We start from the raw sequence: 21,322 nt of genomic DNA on the forward strand, positions 1-21,322 counted from the left end.
GATTCCTTCAACTTCCTTGAAATCCAAGAATCTATAACTTCACCTGAAAATGAAAAAAAAAATCAGTAGTTCAACAATATTTTTGTCTATTATTTACCCAAAAGCAGGTCTCAGTTTTGTAAGGCTTAAAGCTTATGCAATATATACAAAATATATAAATTTCCTGTACTGTAAACCAATGAATTTGATATGCATATTTTATAGAAACATATGACCCCTGTGAACAGTTTAATTAATTACCTCCCACTGAGGGGCCTTGAATTTTATTACTTTAACCTTAAATGTATAAGTAATATTACTATGACTATAATATTTTGTGTTAGCCATTTTTCTGAGATAATTGAGTTACCTGCATATTTTTATACTGAACAGAGAAAATGTAATTGACTACTAGAAATATAAACTGTTTTCAATGAAGAGGAATACATTTATTGAGCATCATGATATATGTATCACATATCTATATAACCATCAATAGAGAATTACTGTCTTTATGACTAACTAAAGTTAAAAAATTTGAGAAACTTACACAAAATACTAGGAATTGTGTTCCACACCCAATTTTGATTTCTGCTCTAACTGGTATCAAATTAGCACAAAATACTATCTTATGGGTGCTAAAAATTGTACATATAAAATACCTATGAAAGTTGTCTTATCCCAAGAAGTCATATATTTCCTTTAAAAAATAGGAAAAATACTATTTCTAGCTTTGTTCAATTCAACTGACTTTAAAAAACACCATCTTTTCCAAATAGTAGTAAAACATAAAATACAAAGATAAAATATTCCTCACCTTTGACCTGAGTTAATTTGGAATGAGAATTAAACTCATCAAACTGCAATGGCATTGAATCTTGTTTACTGTAATCTTTTATTGTGATTTAATTTAAAATAAAATGTATATCTTAACTCCTGCATATTCTGGAAGTGAATATATTTATTGTATTTTTATTTGGTATAATCAGTTAAACCTGTCAGTTTACCCACTTCTGCTTCTTATCTGTATCTTATGATAAATTACACTGCAAATTCATGTCATGGGGCACTTAGTGAAATCAGTGAGCATTAGATCCTATTTAACTTAGATGTTTTCTGTGTTGTTAACATATTATCATTAAGAACTTCAAATCTGAAGCTAAAAACCAATTGAGTTAGCTATTTTCAGTGGAATCTTTTAACATATATTTCACACTTAGCCCCTAAAAAATAATTGCAAGTAAGCATTTATTGCTACTCTAAGTCAATTTCTAATTAATTCCACAAGGTGCAGATGGATTTCTCTTTAGCATTAAGCTTACTACAGAAGTTTTACAAGCTAAAAACTGTCATGGTGTTTATAGGAGTATATTCCTCTGTATATTATTCTAGCACCTTCTTGTTCTCCTAAGCCCTGATCATGAATTCTATGTAAAGTCAGTGAGTGGCAAAAGTTATTTTAATAAGAGCTTAACAATATTATTAAGGACAAAAAAAATATTCCTGATTTTTCCTTTACAAATATTATTTATTGTACTTTTTGTTATTTTGGAAGGTAGTTGGATAGTCTTGAAATATTTACATTTATTGGATTTACTACTTACTTATGAGACTAATTATGAAATCTATCTGGTTACATGAAACTGAAAAAAAATCACAAAAAGTGATTATGTATAGAATAAATATAAGACAAGATTGTTTTTTAATATACAGACTACATTTATATTTCTCATAAAATTATGGTCCTATAAGCTAGTTAATAAACCCTCTAATTTTTAAATTCTTAATTTTAAACATTACTTAATTCCCACTCTTACATTCTACAAAAAAATAAAGATTAAAACTTTTAACATTTGTCTGTTTTTTATATCAAAGACTATCTTGAGGTATTATTAAAAAAAAAAAAGAGAGAGAATGACCAAAGAATGACCAATTATTAGAGATGGCATTTCCTTGATTTTATGTCTTTGGCTTGTTTAATCCTTTTAGAATTTGCCTTATACTTTTAAGGAAAGATTTTTTTCTGTCTCCACTTGCTTTTAGCACTCATATGCATTTCTAGAGAAATGTTATCATTTAAAAGATGGTCCTTTAAAAAGTGAAAACTTAAAATCTGAAAAAAGCTAAAAATCTGAAACAATTTTGTCTCATAATCCATTCTTATAATTACATTTAGAATCCAGATGCTCAAAAAATAAATATTAAAGTGTGCAATACATTTTAATTAATGACTACACTTAATGACATAAAGGGAAATTACATCATGGTTGGCCATATTATATTTATTTTGAAATATTTTTTATTCCCAAATTATGTCAATATAAAAGCAGTCTTTCCTCCCTAATTTCTTAAATGGAATGCTTCATGAATTTTCATGCCATCCTTACATGGGAGCCATACTAATTTCTGTATCATTCCAATTTTTAGTACATATGCTGTTGAAGTAAGCATTCCTTTCTCAAATCTTAATAATAGTCACCACCAGTAATTTGGTATGTATCTTTCAAGATATAATTTTCTAAATTGGCCAAAATATAGAATATTGCTTTATCCCATTTAAAATTTAAATAGTGATTACAAAGTGATTCATTCATTTATCATCATTGAGAAGCTTTCAGTTCTTATGTAGTCAGTAGATGGTAGGATTGTATTACATATAATCTGAATTTAGTTTTGAATGCTTATTTGTTCTAATATGAATTCCCACCTATATGCTTTTTGTTGTTTCTCTGTAAAAAGAGACACAAGAAATAGTTTATAATTTTTCTATAACCAAATAAAATTATTTGTTGAGTGAGCTTAAGAATTATATAACTTGAAGTTATATTTGTTATTGTTCTTATAATTTGTTGGTGTATATTTTAAAAATAGCTATCATGGGAACATTAAGAATTACCACAAAAAACTGGTAAGATTTTATGGTAATCATCAATGCTCAAAAGAAAAAAAATAAAGTTTTTTTTTTAATTGCACAATAAAAGCAAATATATATGGAGCATTTAAGTTCTTCAAATTTAATATCAAATGCATACAAAACAACTTACTTGAAGAGAAAACACAAATTAATGCTCAAAAATTTTGAGAGATCTATTTAAAACTGAAGTGGGAGGAAAAGGGGAAGGGCACAACCATTGAATGAATGACACAGCCATTGAGGACAGGACAAACTTGTTAGAACCAAGATGGTGGAAGATTCAACTTCCAGTAGACCTTGAGCCTTATGGCACACCCACAGGGACCATGACAGTTCCCAGGCTGACCATAAAAGGTCAAACAGTGGGTAGGTGGGGCATTTCCTGGAAATACTCACTTCTTCCCCAAAGTAGTTGGAATAATCCTGCTCATTAGCATATGAAATTACCAAGCCTATAAAACCTAACAACCCCACACCTTGTGGTCACTCTCACTCTTGCTCTGTCACTCTCACTCTATAGCTCTCTGCTTCTCAGGTGGCCCACACTCTGTTTATGGAGTGTGTATCTCCTAAGCCATTTTACCTTCTCAGTGAGACATACTGCACTCTGTCTATGGAATGTATATCTCTCGAAATAGACTTACTTTCACTTTACCATGCTTTGCCCTTGAATTCTTCTCTGCATGAAGCAGTAACCTATTCTCTCCAAACAAAACTTGTATGTTGCTAGTGTTCATTTGTTTAGCTTCAAACACTTGGGGTGTTTTGACAGAAGGTGTTACTTGATGTTTGTGTCATACAATAACATCACTTAATATGGTATAGCAAATCACATGGGATGTCCTTTACTAGCATGTCAAAAGTAATCTATTTTGCCAACTGCAGCATATATGGAAGACAGCAAATCACATAGGCCAAGATTAAATGCCTCCATATAGTATCCTACTGAAAATAAATTTAATTATCCAAAAGTCATCATAGGTTATGTTACCATAGAAAGATAAACTTGGTAACATCATTATGCACTAGCTGTACCAGAGGAAGTAGCATTACCATGCATTTTTTTCTCATTTCCAAACAGAATGAATTTGAAAGAAAGTTAGATGGATTCCTGAGGGCATGGGAACAGCCAGACAGATTTACTGTAGACATTATGGTGCTCTAGTACATTCCTTTTAGTGATTATTCTGAGTCAAAGTTGTGGCCAAAGGGGACATTATTCTTAGGAGAATTCCTAGTATGCTTTATATCTCTAATAATGTTAGGCAGTTAGATAGAAATGAGCACCAGGCAAGAGGAGAGGAAGGGGGAGTGAGCAACCCAGAAAATAGCAGTACACCTGCACTCAGGATAAGGAGCTCCAAAAAAACATTTACTTTCTCTAAATTAAGGCCAGCAAAAAAGCTGACTAGAACTGAATGCTGTGGCTGCACAGTAGAGAGAAGAACCTGGCTTAAGTTGACCCAATGCTCATTATAATTAATTAACATTAAATTTTGAACCCCTCCCATAGGTATATCTTTATGCATCATGAGTAAAAACATACATTAAAGAGATAGGCAAGCCTGAGCACTAGGAACATGAGATGTCAATCAGCCTGAGCACACAAAGAACCTGAGCCATGAATCAATCAATCAATCAATCACAAAAATGTCCCTAAGCGAGGGTATTAAAAACAGGAAAGACAAAAGAGTGGTGTAATTTTTTTCTCTCTTGAATTGGCTAGCCCCCAATTCTCAAGGGTGTACTATATTGTACTATCTTTTTATTTCACTAATGAAATCTGCTGTTTATATCATTCTGTCTCCCATTAGAAATTCTTTTTTTTTTTTTTTTTCAGGTGACTAAGAACCAAGGTAATCTTTGTTCCCCTCTTCCTGGTAACAGTTAAACCTGGTAAACTTATATTCTCCTCTCTGTTTTCAATTATGGTGTCTGAGATTAGCTACCTCTGCATTGACTTTGAGACTTTGAGGAAAAACGTGTCTTTGAATTGGAAACTGAGATAACAATTATTAGCAAAGAGTAAAAAAGAAAGGGTTCCTTCCACATTACTGGATATTATTTATTACCTTTTTTGTTTATTCGCTTTGTATGCTCTTCTGAAAAACTGCTAGCTAGGAAGGGTTACATCCATTCTCAGCAGACAGGGTCACAGGATTCAAAAATCTTGGTATACTAATCATTTTTGCCCTCTATTCACACAATGCATTTTATTATTGCTATTACTGTTTTTGTTGATGTTTAAACTTTTTAGTTTATAAAAGTAAAATTCATGTTCACTTTTCTGAAAGCTAGAAAAGATAATAACCCACTTTTCCAGTGACAATCTCCAGTGAATATTTTTTTTTACCTATGGCCTGAAAAGCTCTACATTTTGCCTAGTCTGTTTACTGGGTAATTTGATAAGATATGGGCAATGTGCAATGGGAAGCATTACAAAGGGAAAAATTAGTAAGAGCAAAAGTCCTGTGAATGAGGAAGCATGGTACACTTGAGCTACTGAAAGAAGTTTGTGCATCCTGAGAGAAGAAAAAATGGAGGGAGAACTTTTGCATAACTTTTGCAAAAAGTGTGGTTATTAAGTTGAAAGGAAAAAATGAGATGATTCTGGACAAGAACTTGTAGTCACATGTATGAAGGTAGAATTTTACTTTTATTTTTCACATAAATTTGAAGAGTAATGAGTATTTGAAGGTCAGTGGAACAGATAGTGTAGAGAGCCTGATGGAATGCATAAGAAAGATGAATGTGATTGATAACATAAATTTTCCAGAACTAAGTTAAAAATAGAATTCAAAGAACAGATGAAAGTCATGACATAAGATAGGAAAGGGCCAATTCTTCATACATAACAGCAAGGATGGGGGCCTAGTGGATTCATGTCTATAGTTCTTTCATGTCAGTGGGCACCAAGAATAATGGCTTGAGGTCCTGGCTCACCCATCCTGGGTGACCATCGGTCTAGAAATCTGGTCACCTGAACTAGATTTTGGTGAAAAGATAGCTGTTTTATGATATGTTTGGATATTTTCTGTAAGAATAAATATATTTGTCCTTATAAATTTTACCTCTCTCCAATTCCTAATTATGTCTGGCTTCTCATGGAAGGATATTTCCAAGGAATTAAGAGTTAATAAGATGCAAAAATAAAATACTGCTTTTTAAAAAGGAATTATCTGTTTTTTTTAAAGTCCATTCATTCCTGAACTAAAATTTTAGTTATTAAATATCTGAAATAATAATCAGTGCTGCTTCTGTGGCAGTTTTGATTTATGCTAAGGTACTAAAATTATGTTCCTTCAGGGTTTGTCACTAAAATATAGTTCTGCTTCAAATGTATATGTAAAAATAGATTTAATTACTTTTTGGTAAAATTCAAGGTATAATTGGAGATTAGAATTAAGAATGACATAGGCATGATTAGAAACTAAATTACAGGACAACAACTGTTTTAATAACATTTTCAAAGTAAAAGTATTTAGTAATTGCAGATTTATGATATTGATCATTTTGTAACTTATTTTCTAATTAATAGTGAAATTCATACTAAAATTAAATATATGTATTTTTCTTAGTAAAATAAAATGGCTTTACTTCTAAATTAGTGTTTCATCAAATAGTGTTACTTCCTCTTTGAATCTTTGTCAGTATAGCATAGAAGTTATTTAACTTCTCCATTATACTAGCATCATTATAAAAACTGCCAACTTTTACAGAAGCCAGCGATCCAATTTTTATGCAATTTGACAATACATTTTTAAAACTTTGTCAGAGAATATCACATTTTGAGCAACTAACACAGAGACTCTAATTCTTACCAGGACTTCTAATTGAGATGTATAAATAAAACCAGTTAAAACGTTGTTTTTAAACTGACATTTCAAAATATTACATTTACATTGTTTTACTATTTTCTCCTGAATTAGTTGAGTCCCTGCAGCCTGACTTTTCAGAAGAAGACTGGTCTTATTTTATACTCCACTGGAATGAGTTCTTCATCAATACTTGGGCAACTGATCATGATCAACTGCAGGACTTGGATCCTTGGCCCTCAATCACATCATGTTGCTTCCTTAGCAACAATTGTTGATATGGTGAATCTTCAATGGGCTTATTATTATTTCAGGCCCTCTGTCATGCTAAAGGAAGACGAATTACTACCACTAACCATAAATACAAAGCTGGCAGTGAGTTACAGTACAGCATACCAACTCGTGGTCATATCAAGGAGGAGATAAGTGCTTCCCTAGACTCATGTAGCTTAAAACCTCCTCAGATCCTCGATCCTGATATCCAGTCCTTCTGGTTGCTGTGAGCAACCCCAGAGTAGAATGGCCATTGGGTTGGGGCAGGGTGACCTGTTCCTCATCCTGTTACCCTAGTGAGTAGTGCCCCAGCAGGTCTACTATATGTGCTACCTTCTGTATGTGCTCTCCATTTGCCTCATAAGATCAATAGTCTCTATCAATCACCTTTCAATTCACCAAGATATGTTAATATGCTCTATGAGGCAAAATCTAGATCAGACTATAAAGGGGGTCAAAATAGTGCAATTATGCTGAAAGGTGAAAGACATCTTTTATTAAAAAAGTGAGAAAATTTGCTAGATGGAAGAAAACCATTGTTACATTAATAAGGCCAACCATGACTTTAGCAGAGACCTACAATTCTTACCAAGGTTTATGTATATGGTTTCAGAAAAGGACACAGAACACGTGTTCCTTTGAAAAAAGTACACAATAGACAATGACAAGAAATACTTAAATGGTGCTCTTGTCCCCATCCCTGCTTATACAAACCAGATAATTCCCCTTTTCTAGAAGTGTTAAACAAGGCATATAATTTGCAATCATTCAATCATATAGAGATGAATATAATATTATACATTTGCTTTCCTCTCTCCAGTGCCTATTTTTTATATATAAGCATGGAAATTCAAATACTTTCTTTCCTTATCTCCTTTCCATCTAACTATTGCCTGAGAAACAATTATTGTCAACGAAATACTTCAGGACATCTGCGGACCCTCAAGAGGATTTCATTTTCTCACTTAAATAATCAGATGCCACCATTCTATTCTTACCAGTTTATTCTGTTCCTGAAATGAATATATTGTCTGCAGCTAGACAAGATCATGTTATCACAAAGGAAATAATTGAGTCTGACTTTTGAACTAGAGAACTGATTGAAGAATTCAACTTCTTTTGAATTTCTTGCATAAGTGAGGATATGATGCCTATATTTTTAGGTCACTATTGGTTGTATTATCTATTTCTTCCTGCTAAACTATGTCCTGATTGACATAATTATAAATGTAAAATTTTGTAGTTTTTTGAATATCTTCATATTTATTCTTTTTTTCCCTAAGTCACAGAAACTTATTGGAAACAAACAAGCTGCAGCAAAGTGACACTCAGCACACATTGCCCAATTGGCAAAAAGGGGGGTACAAGTGGGCAGATGACCACTGGGAACCTCCTGCTGGGTCTCTGGCCCTTTGGGCTGGAGTGTGCAGGCCCAGGCCTGACCCAGAACAAAATATAAAAATAAAATCCCTGCCTATGTCAGTTCATCTGGGCAGGGCACTGGCTCTTCTCACCAAGCCTGTGTTGTCCAGTCCAGCCATAATGCAGGTGGCAGGAGTCCATGGGAGTGAGCAGACATCCACAGGCTAGAGCCAAAGGGCTAGGCAGGCGCGACCTTGGGCAGTGCTGGTACTGTGGCAGCGTCAGGATCTGGCCAGCAGCTGTGGAGGCCCTGGGGCCTCTCAGGTGAGAAGGTCCAGGCAGTCTTTGAAGCTGGGTGAAGCTGGGGTCTCTGTTCCTCTTCTTCACATATGGATCACCAGGACACTGTCCTCTTCCATGGTGCTGGTCCCCTCGCTGCCTCCACCACTGCTGTCTTCCTTCTCTTCCTCCTCCCTAGCTCCATGTCCAGTTCGTTGCCTGCCTCCGAGGAAGTGTAGGTGGACCCACAGATAATTGAGCAGCACTAGAAGAAAACAATCCATTTCAGGCACTTGTTGACGTAGTTGAAGGACCAGTGGCTGCCATCTTCCCCAAAGGAGTCTGAATCTAAGTCTGGGTTGTAGCTGTAGATGTCACATTCCGTCAGGCAGATCTCCTCATCGACTGCGTTCACAGCGGTGGCTTCAGGGCCTTGAACGCCTCTCATATGGCTGAGAACAGACTGCAGTTGACTGCGTTCACCACCCACCTGAGGCAGGGCTCCTGGCTAAAGTCGTGGCTTGGAGCTGTGCTGAAGTCATAGTCTGGCCAGAAGGACAAATTGAGCATGGCAGTTAGGTAGAAGAGGGTCTTGCAGCTGCGCTTGTCACTGAGGGGGGCCTCGTCCTTGTCACCTTGGCTCTTACTCAGCCTGCTGGGGCTGAGGACCAAGGTCTCAGGTGGGACAGTGCCTCCAGCATGTGTGGCTCACCCTCCTGACAGAAGTGCTTGTACATGTGCTTGTCATCTCCTGCCATCTTGCATGAGTAGCTCTCAATCCTGCCGATGATGTGCGCATCTCCGGTCTTCGCTGTCAGCTGCGAGTTGATGGCCTCGAAGCTGGAGTTCTCCAACAGCTTCATGTTCTTGGGGTAGGGTCTTGTGCTTCAAGGGTCTAGTATTGCCTGCTTGCTCAGCGCTCAGTCAGGCCTGGCCAGCTGGCAGAATCAGGTCATTGGCGTTGGTGCGGGTGAGAAGGCATGCGGGTCCCGAGCAGCGCAGGCTCCTCAGGACTGGATGGCAGTGTTGCGGCCTCCGCTCTGGCCACTCTGTATCTAGGGGAAGAAGCTCTGCAGCGACGTCCTGTTACTCCTAACCCTGCTGGCCCATCCTGGCTGCCACCACCACATAGCCTCACCTCTAATCAGTGCCCGACTATCGTGACCGACCTGCCCACCAACTGCCACAGAAGGGTTAATATTTATTCTTGACAATGTATGTTTTATCCTTTGTCAATTTATTTTGTGGTACACTTATTTTATTGTTGGATTGTTAGACTGTTCACTAAATTATTTAAAATTAATTTTTGAAATTAGTATTTATGATATATAAATATAAACTGCATATACATAATTTTACATACACTCACATATATACAATAAGTATGTATAAATTTAATCTGAAATCTAGCAAAAACCAAAATGTCAAATTTTAGATACCGTAGCCAAAAGTAATATTACAAAACAAAATCACTTGTATATTAAAAGAGATCAAGAACCTAATAAAAATTGCTATGCAGCTGCTAGAGTTTTTATAACAGTACTCCAATTATATAGAGAACTTACATAAGCGATGTTTTTTCTGCAGTATGCTTGTAAACAATCCACTGGACTATCTCACAGACAATAGTTATTTTTTCAAGCAGTCCATTTTCCTCAATCTATGTATGAATTCATGAGGAATTGATAGGTCAACATTTGTTTTTTTCATTTTAAAATCCACCTGTGCTTATCATTGATTCAGATAGTCCTAAATTAAATTATTGTCATATGAATTGTAAGGAATTTGATATTTCTACAAGAAATGTATTTTGAAAAATACAAGTGTTAAGTCATGCTTTCTTTCCTATTTGTGTTGAAGCAAACAGAAACCTTATTAACAAAATTATTCAGAATATGATTCTGTACTAGCAGATTTTTCTCAAGAACTAAAGACATAGTAGTTCACAATGACAAATTTCTGTGTAAGAAAATATAACTCAAACTCAATACTAATTTGAAAAATATTTACTGAGCTCCAAATGTGAGTCAAATGCTGATTCCCTTCAAAACCTCTATCATCTGTTGGAAGATAGGGAAAAGAAAATAGGCCATTGTACACACTCTAGAAGTATAGATGATACTTTGGGAATAAATAAGAGGGATACTGAATCCAGTTTTGGAAATGGAGACTAGCAGAAGTAAGAATTTGGTGTATGAAAAGGAGTGAAAGGGATAGATACATGCTGGGGTGAGGAAACAAAAAGATATAACAATTCTAGCAACCATACACTAGTTAATTGAATGTGTTACCTCACCACAGAGAAGATGGTAAAAGATGAAGAAAGGGTCAGGAATAATTCATGAAATACTTTGTATGCTATGCTAAAAGATTGGGCTGTATCTGTAGGACACTGAAAAACTATGAAAATATTTTAAGATTAGAATGATAGAATCAGGTTTATATTTTGAAATACTACTTTGATTACAGTACAAAGCTTGGATTTTTGAGGGGCTGGAATTTGGAGAGAATAGGCTAGGGGCATAGTTAACAGACTATTACATTGATTCCAGTGATATACAGTGGTCACCTAAATTAAATGAGTGTCAAAATAAAGATTTGTGAATGGATTTGCAAGCTAAAAAGAAAGTAAAATACCTGAAGACTTATTTTCTCTGTGATATAGATCACAAATTTAGTATGATGGGAGATAATAGACTAGAAAGACTGAAACATAGCTGTGTGGGAGAATGGAGAGATAATTGAGTAGTCTGTAGTGTTCCAATTCCTGTCATAAAATGTGACTTTTTAGATGAGAATTTCCGGTACACTTGCCCCTAAATACTAATTTATATCAAAAGGTCATCATTTTTATTTTTGTTTGTCTGTTTGTTTTAAACATATCTCAATTTGGAAACCTATCTGTGTCAGGCATTTAGCCTTTCATATATATTTTCTCATTTAATCCTCTTAACAACCCTGTTTTATTGTTATTATTATTATTATTACTATATAAGTTTCAGGTGTACAGAAATGTAGTTCAGCATCTGTATACAGTACAGAGTGATCACTACAATAAGTCTAGTTACCATCTATCACAGTGCAGTTTATACTTCACCTATTTCCCACTCCCCCCAACACTTTTCTGGTAACTACTAATCTCGTTTACATATCTATGAGGTGTTTTGTTTTATTTTATTTGTTTGTTAAAAACTATGCTTTTTAAGAGTCATTTTTCCACTAAAACAGAGCAGAGTCTTGGTCAAATATGTATACTTAGCAAATGCCACAGGAGGAACTTCTACACAATGTTTTTATTCTAAATTATTGGTGTCTATAAAAACTTTGGAGTTACTAAAGTAAAAGTTTTTTCTTTGTTTTGAACTCACACACACACACAGGTGTATACACACATACACACACAAGCCAGGATCCATGACAAGATACAGTAAAGAAATAAGGATTCTTTTTACAGCTGGTCTGTCATGCTTATCAAGTATTTTGTTGATGTCAAAGAATTTTTCATTAATTAAGAAATCTATGTGAGAACCTCTAAAATGCATAAATAAAGCAAAAATCTGGAAATCTGTGGTAAATTAGCAGCATATGGATCATAATATTTTTAAATGAATTACAGCAAAGCAACATTGTTATAACTCCATTCAGTTATCAATTTCTTGCTATACATTTAATTTTCAAAAATGTTACCAAAATCATCAATTATGATTTGGAATAACAAGAAGGGAAATTATGAGATACTTTCTTTTCTATAAAATGATCAACAGTTTACTTAACATTCATTCTTTAATTCAGTGTGCACTGAATGTGGAAGATAAGATTCCTGTACAAAGACTCCTGCTTTTCTTTCTGATGTAGAAGGAAAGATACACAGGCAATTTTACACATGCTGAGAGTAACTCATACTTGGTGGTGATGTTGGGGTGGGGACTGGATCAGGATTGAGAGGTTTTGTTACCATTAGCAGGTACTGGGTACTCAAAACACAAGCAAAAACTAGGCAAAAAATGCTTTCCTTATTTGTATCATTTTGATTATCCAGGTTTATTTTGCTAATGACTAGGTCATTGGTGGTAATTAACTATCTGACTTACCCATAAGGTAAGTTTAATTTTGATTCTTGCCCTGTTAGTGTTTGAAAATATTAGAAAGGAGACAGGTGGAGAGAAACAGTCATAGAAGGAGAATTATATCTTGACAACATTGTAGTTATAAAATTCTAAATTTAGGCAACAGATATGGGATGGCACTTAAAATTTTCTTCTTTATATTCCTATTTGGTATCATTCATAATTAAGATAATTAAACTTCCCAGAAAAGAAAGTTTTTGAGATTTGTTTGTGTTCTAGAGTGGATGTGAGGCTTTTGGATCTGGCGAGGGCAGTGTTAAGCAAACATGAAGTTGGTATGATGATTCCAACACTGTGGGATTTTAAGCAGTTTTACCAAAAACACTTTCCCTACAGACTTCCAAGAGCACCTGGTATATCTGTCAACAATTTGTTAAGGCATCTATGTACCATTCAAATAAATCATCATTTTCCATAGACCTAGCTTTATAAGGAACTTAGAATCTATAAAATAAAACCTATTCCAGTGTAGATGGCTGATTCAAAAATTCCTTAAATATATTTACCTGGTATCTGAATAGCCCAAGACAAAAGTACTATCACAAAACTAATTTCTTAATTGCAAAATATTTCTAATAATTAGAAAAATGATTCTTTTTTTCTTTTTCAGTTTCATTATGTAGAATTATTACAATTCAACTGCACATCCACATTATATTGAATGTAAATACATATATATATACTGCACTGTTTTTTAGTTTTCATATATGTACTAATTATTGTTTTTAAGAACAGATTAGATCTTTGGCTTTTTAAACTTACATATTTATCAAAGGAATAAAGCCAACTACAAAGTAAGAATCAACAGAATGCAGTAATCCAATCATAAACAGTCTAATATGCTTACACATATTCAAGAAATCAAAATAATAATTAGTTCATTTGTGTCATTATTATTATTATTATTATTTTATTATTATTATTATTATTATTATTATTATTATTATTATTTTTACAGTCTTTATAGAAATGATATAATACGGCATTTTTCTTTCTCTTTCCAGCCCACTGCACTTACAATGACAATATTCAGGTCCATCCATATTGCTGCAAATGGCATTATTTTATTCTTTTTTATGGCTAAGTAGTGTTCCATTGTATATATGTGCCACATCATCCCTATGCAGTCATCTGCCAATAGACATTCAGGCTGCTTCTATGTCTTGGCCATCGCAAATAGTGCCATTATAAATATTGGGGAACATATGTCTTTTTTAATTTATTAGAAAAATGATTCTGGCACAGAGCAAATATATCTTTTATAGTTTCTAAAAATTTATCTTGAGTCTTTTTATTATACCTACTTAAAATGTTAGCATATATAGACTTTTTTTTTTCTTTTCTCTATGGAAGTAGGGGAAAGAGAAAAATATATTCAATTTTAGAAGTAGAGATTACACTTAAAGATATACTAAATTATATCCATGAGTCCTAACACTCTCCATCCATTAAAAGTGAGAAAATTATATCACAAAGTACCAGAAAGTAAGAACCATTAAAAAATACTATTTTATCTATTCATTTAATGTTTTTGATTGTTTAATATTTTTCAGGTGAATGAATAATGAGAATATTAATTTTTCTTCATGACACTGATCTATATTCATTAAAATATTTAAATATTGAAGAAATGCTAAATTTTAAATTTGCTCTTTTCAAAGTTCCATAGTCCCATATTGATGTACAGAAGTTTTCAATTTCAAAAGTACTGCCTCGAGGGTGATCGGGCAAGATGGTGGAGTAGAAGGACACTCATAACTCACCCTTTCCCACAAATACACCAAAACTCACATCCACGGGCCCACCCAGCCAACCAGAGCACCTGCTGAACACTGACAGAACAACCCTTTTTCAAAAGACAAAGACACAACAAATCTGGTAGGAGAAAAGGAGAAAAGAAAGAAGAAAAAGCAAAACAATACCTGACCAGTCCTTTGGGGAGGGAGCAGCAAAGGAGGAATATCACTCATTCACTGGGTCTCTCCCCCTCCAATAGAGAGATCAGCGGGATGGAGGGGGAACCTCAAAGCCTCATATTTGTATGGAACAGCCCTTGACAGACAGAACTATGTTAAATGGGCACAGAGGGTCTCTGCAACCCCCAGCCCTAGAGGCAAAGAGGCAGGTGGAGGATAGGACAGGCTGCCCTAACCAGGCAGAGGACTGGGGCAAGCTGCATAGAGACAACTCCAGGAAACTGCAGGGTGCTGTGCACTTTGGCTGGGAGGGTCTACAGAGTAGAAACACCTGAGTCCTCCATAAAATATGAAAAAAAGAAAAAAAAAGCAACACAGCTGGTGTGCCATGGGGGGAAGGGTGCCATAGACTTCATCTCCAAAAACCCACCTAACCAGCTTTCAGTCACCATATCCACTGGTGCTTAGCACCCAAGTGGGGGCAGAGGCAAAACCTGAATCTGTACTTAGGAGCTTAGTGGCCTCATAGCCAAGACAGACTTGTTTACAGCCCAAAGGAAATAGGATCTTTCTGCCCTGGTACCTCTGAGAACTCAACCCACTAAGACAAACAAAAAAGGAGCTGAGATCTGGCAGGGGAGCAGAGGCGAGTGCTGTTCTGCTGTCTTCCCTGAGCCTAAGGAGTGTGGTCCCAAGGCAAAGCAGGCAGCTGCACAGAGAAGGGGAGCTACTGGCATTGGGAGGGGACCCACCAACCTTCCATGTAGCAGTGCAGCACCTGACCCTGCTGTTGGGAGGGGCCACAACCTGCCCGCCTACCGTGCATGAGCTCAACATCTGACCACGGTATCCAGAGGGGAAATGACACGCTGAACTACCATGCAGAATTACCATGGCATCAGGAGGGGGCATGACCCACCAACCCATGTGTAAGATCACAGAACATGACCACAGTGTCAGGAGGGGGTGTGATCTGCTTGCTGACAGCCCTGGGAGAAGCACAGAACAGGGCAGCCAATGGAGGGGCTCTGGAAGCAGCAAGCTGAGTTCCCACAGCAGGGTGAGGAAAGAAAGATTTCTGGATAAAATATTTTAGGAGTCTCCACAGGAACACATCCAGTTTTTCTTTTTTCTTGGTTCTTACACTTTAGATAGAAAAATGAATAAACTCTTTAAGGACCAAAATGGATAACTAATACTCCATAAGCCACAGTGCCAGAGAGATATGAGCAAGATGAAAAAGCAGAGGAACTCTCCCAATTAAAGAACAAGAGAAATTCCCTGAAAGAATGATCAATGAAATAGACATTGATAGCCTATTAGATCAAGATTTCAAAAAAGGAGTTAACAAAGTACTGAAGGAACTAAAAAAGATAGTGTTTAGAGACATAGGATATGTCAAAAATGAAATTGAAGCTATAAAGAGGAGCCAAGTGAAATTGGAAAACATATTTGCTGAGATGAGAGCTGATCTAAAGGCTGTACAAAGCAGGCTAGATAATGCAGAGGAACATATAAGTGACCTAGAAGACAGGACAAGAGAAACCACCCACAGAAAAATGAAAACAATATAAAGGACCTATGGGATAATATAAAGCATGCCAATGTACACATAACAGAGGTTCCAAAAGAAGAAAAAAGAGCAAAGGGGATTGAAAAGGCATTTGAAGAAGTCATGACTGAAAACTTCCCAAAACTAAAGATTGAATAAGGTATCCAAGTACAGGAAGCTCAAAGTGTTCCAAACAGGAAGAACCCAAACAGACCCATACCAAGACATATTACAACCAAGATGGCCAGGGTTAATGATAAAGAAATGATCCTAAAGGCAGCAGAGAAAAACAAATAGTCAGTTACAGGGAAACCCCATAAGGCTTTCAGCTGATTTCTCTACACAAACACTAGAGGTCAGAAGGGAGTGGCAAGATATATTCAAAGTCCTGAATGAAGAAAAGATGCAGCCTAGGATACTTTATCCAGCAAGGTTATACTTTAGAATAGAAGGAGAGCTAAAGAACTTCACAGACAAGCAAAAACTAGAAGTGTTTAGCAACATTAAACTCATACTAAAAGAAATATAGAATGGTCTACTCTAAAAAGAAAAGAAGCAGGATGCTACAGAAACAAGAAAACCATAAATGGTAAGGTGGCAACTACCATGAAAAACAAATGGAAAAAACATGAAATTGTAAAAGAAGACATCTAAATAATTAAGGGTGGGAGAGGGAAGCAAGAAAATACAGAGTGTTTTTTTTTTTTTCTCTCTCTTTTAAAATTTTTTTGTTCTCTGTAGGATGAACTATCTGTTTAATACAAACTGTCATAGTAATGGGTTAATAGACTGACAAAAAAGGGTAATGACAAGCCAAAATCTTACAGATGAGTCAGAAAAACTAAATAAAATCCAAGATAATACAAAGGAAAATTATCAAACCACAAAAGGAAGAAGAAAGGAACAAAGAGGAAATACCAAATCAACTGCAAATACAAGTTCAAAATGGCAATAAACACACATCTTTCATTAATTACTGTAAATGTCAAAGGACTAAATGTTCCAATCAAAAGACGTAAAGTGGCAGACTGGATAATAAAGCAATAACCTTCAATATGTTTCATACAAGAAACCCACTTTAGGGAGAAGGACACATATAGATTGAGAGTGAGAGTATGGAAAAGGATATTCCATGCAAATGGAAAAGCCAAAAAAGCAGGTGTAGCAATACTGATTTCAGTAAAAATAGACTTTAAAACAAATGCCATAAAGAAAGATAAAGAAGGACATTTTATAATGATTAAAGGAGTAATAAAAGATGAGAATATTACACACATTAATATATATGCTTCCAATATAGGATCACTTAAGTATATAAAGTAACTACTAACAGAGATAAAGGGGGAAATTTATGGGAATACAATCATTTTGGGAGACTTTAACACTGCATTAACATCACTGGACAGATCTTCCAGACAGAAAATATGTAAGGCAACAGAGAAATTAAATGAGACAATAGAAAATTTAGATTTGGCATATATTTTCAGAACATTACACCCCTCAAAAATAGAATATACATTTTTTTTCAAGTGCACATGGAACATTTTCTAGGATTGATCATGTACTTAGGCACGAAAGAAGCCTTAACAATTTTAAGAAGATAGAAATTATCTCAAGCATCTTTTCAAACCACAATGCCATGAAACTAGAAATCAACTACAGAAAAACAAAGGATAAGAAACTGACAGCATGGGGATTGAATGGCATGCTACTAAAAAAAAAAAAAAAAAAAGGTCAATGATGAAATCAAAGTGAAATTAAAAATTTCATTTAGACAAATGACAATGAAAACACAACCAAACAAAATTTATGGGACACAGCAAAGACAAGGCTAAGAGGGAAGTTTATAGTGATACAGGCATTCCTCAAAAAAGAAGAACAATCTCAAATAAACAATCTAACCCACCAGCTAAAAGAATTAGAAAAAAAAAAGAGCAAAAAAAAAAAATCAGCAGAAGGAAATAACAATGATCAGGCAGGAAATAAATGAAATAGAGATAAAAAAAATAGAAAAAATGAATCAAACCAGGAACTAGTTTTATGAAAGAGTAAATAAAATCCAAAAACCTTTGGCCAAGCTCACAAAGGAGAGAAAAGAGAGAGGACAAATGAGCAAAATAAGAAAGGAAAATGGAGAAATTACAATCATTAACAGAAATACAGAATATCATACAAAAACATTATGAATATAATAAAAACAAAATGAATATATGGAAGCAAAATGGATAACCTAGAGGAGATGGACAAGTTTTTGGAAACATACAGTCTACCAAGACTGAATAAAGAAGAACTAAACTGACCACTTCAACAAACCAATCACTAGAAATAAAATCAAATTAGCAGTAAAAAAAAAAAACCCTAGAAATAAAAGTCCAGGACTGGACGGCTTCATTGGGGAATTCTACCAAACATACAAATAAGAACTCATACCAGTCCTCAAACTCCTCCAGAAGATTGAAAAGGAGGGAATACTCCCAAACTCATTCTACATAACCACCATCACCCTGATACCAAAACCAGGCAAAGATACTACCAAAAAAAAGAATTACAAACCAATATCACTGATGAACATAGATGCAAAAATCCTTACCAAAATATTATCAAATAGAATCCAACAGCACATAAAAAAGATTATACACCATAATCAAGTAGGATTCATCCCAGGGACACAAGGATGTTTCAACATATGTAAATCAATCAATGTAATACATCACATCAACAAAAGAAAGGACAAAAATCACATGATCATCTCAAAAGATGCAGAAAAAGCATTTGATAAGTTTTAACACACATTTATGGTAAAAACTCTCACCAAAGTGTGTATAGAGGGAACATATCTCAACATAATAAAAGCTATATATGACAAACCTACAGCCAGCATAGTACTCAACGGTGAAAAACTCGAAAGCTTCCCACTAAAATCTAGGACAAGACAAGGCTCTCCACTTTCACCACTTTTATTCAACATAGTCCTGGAAGTTCTAGACACAGCAATCAGGCAAGAGAGAGAAATAAAAGGAATCCAAATTGGAAAAGAAGAGGTAAAATGTCCCTATATGCAGATGACATGATACTATGCATAGAAAACCCTAAAAGGTCCCCACAATATTCTAGAAATAATTGAAGTATTCAGCAGGGTAGCAAGTTACAAGATTAATGTACAAAAATCACCTGCATTTATTTACACTAACGATGAGTCCACAGGAAAAGAGGTAAAGAAACAATCCTCTTTAAAATAGCACCCAAAGTAATAAAATGACTAGGAATAAATCTAACTAAGGAGATGAAAGAATTATACACAGAAAACTATAAATGTTTAAGAAAATTAAAGAAGACTTTAAAAAATGGAAAGATATCCCATGCTCCAGATTGAAAGAATCAATATTGTTAAATGTTCACACTGCCCAAGGCATTCTACAGATTTAATGCAGTCCCTATCAAATTATCCAGGACTGATTTCACAGAACTAGAACAAATCACAATAAAAATTATATGGAATCACAAAAGACCTAGAATTGCCAAGACATTAATAAGGAAAAAGAAAGAGGCTGAAGGAATAATGCTCCCAGTCTTCAAACAATACTGCAGAGCTACAGTAATCAAAACAGCATGATATTGGTACTAAAATAGATATACAGACCAATGGAACCAAATAGAGAGCCCAGAAATGAACCCACAAACTTTTGGTCAACTAGTCTTTGACAAAGGAGGCAAGAATATACAATGAAATAAAGACAGTTTCTTCAGCAAGTGTTGTTGGGAAAACTGGACAGCAGCATATAAATCAATGAAGCTAGAACAGTCCCTTACAGAATACACAAAAATAAACTCAAAATGGATAAAAGACTTAAACATAAGACAAGATACAATAAAACTCCAAGAAGAAAACATAGGCAAAACATCACCTCATATACATCTCAAAAATATTCTCCTAGGGCAATCTAGCGAAGCAATAGAAATAAAAGCAAGAATAAACACATGGGACCTAATGAAACTTACAAGCTTTTTCACAGCAAAGGAAACTATAGTCAAAACAAAATGACAATCTATAGAATGGGAGAAAATTTTTGTAAAAGATGAAACTGACAGAGGCTTGATCTCCAGAATAGATAAGCAGCTCATATGACTTAATAAAGAAAAAACAAACAACCCAATCCAAAATGGGCAGAAGACCTAAACAAGGAATTCCAAGGAAGAATTATGAATGATCAATAGGCACATGAAAAAATGTCCAATATCACTAATAATCAGGGAAATGCAAATCAAAACTACAAAGAGGTATCGCCTCACATCAGTCAGAATGACCTTCATTCAAAAATCCACAAATGACAAATGCTGGAGAGGCTGTGGAGAAAAGAGAACCTTCCTACACTGTTGGTGGGAATGCAGTTTGGTGCAGCCACTGTGGAAAACAGTATGGCGATTCCTCAAAAGACTAGGAATAGACTTACCATGTGACCCAGTAATCCCACTCCTGGGCATATATCAAGAAGAAATCCTATGTCAAAAAGACCTGCACCCCAATGTTCATAGCAGCACTATTTACAATAGGCAAGACATGGAAAAATCCTAAATGTCCATTGACAGATGACTGGATAAAGAAGAGGTGGTATATTTATACAATGGAATACTATTAAGCCATAAATAATGACAACTTAACGCCATTTGTAGCAACATGAATGTCCCTGGAGAATGTCATTCTAAGTGAATTAAGTCAGAAAGAGAAAGAAGAATACCATATGAGGTTGCTCATATATGGAATCTAAAAAAAAAAAAAAAGAAAAAGACAAATGAACATAAATACAAAACAGAAACAGACTGATAGACTTAGAATATAAACTTGTGATTTTCAGGGGGAGGGGTTTGGGAAGGGATAGACTAGATGTTCTAAATTTGTAGATATGGATAGTTATATATAGAATAGATAAACAAGATTATACTGTATAGCACAGGGGAATATATACAATATCTTGTGGTAGCTCATGGTGGAAAAGTGTGTGACTATGAATATATGTATATTCATGTAAAACTGAAAATTGTGTTCTACACTGGAAATTGACAAGATTTTAAACCAACTATAACTCAATAAAATAAAAACTAAAAGT

At 34.8% G+C, this 21,322-nt stretch overlaps 1 non-coding gene and 2 pseudogenes across 1 annotated transcript; 1 reads left to right on the forward strand and 2 right to left on the reverse strand.

Moving 5' to 3' along the window:
• LOC105086659 (vasculin-like) overlaps positions 1-7,211 on the forward strand; it is a 31,606-nt pseudogene extending 24,395 nt beyond the window's left edge.
• On the reverse strand, positions 2,326-2,430 carry LOC116157315 (U6 spliceosomal RNA). Its single transcript, XR_004141342.1, has one exon. It is a non-coding gene; the product is annotated as a U6 spliceosomal RNA (small nuclear RNA).
• Positions 7,212-8,637: 1,426 nt separating the features above from the next.
• On the reverse strand, positions 8,638-9,513 carry LOC105086660 (repressor of RNA polymerase III transcription MAF1 homolog; annotated as a pseudogene).
• Positions 9,514-21,322: the final 11,809 nt, after the last annotated feature.

The sequence above is a fragment of the Camelus dromedarius genome, chromosome 13 (genome assembly GCF_036321535.1).
Source record: "Camelus dromedarius isolate mCamDro1 chromosome 13, mCamDro1.pat, whole genome shotgun sequence".
NCBI classification, from domain to species: Eukaryota; Metazoa; Chordata; class Mammalia; order Artiodactyla; family Camelidae; genus Camelus; species Camelus dromedarius.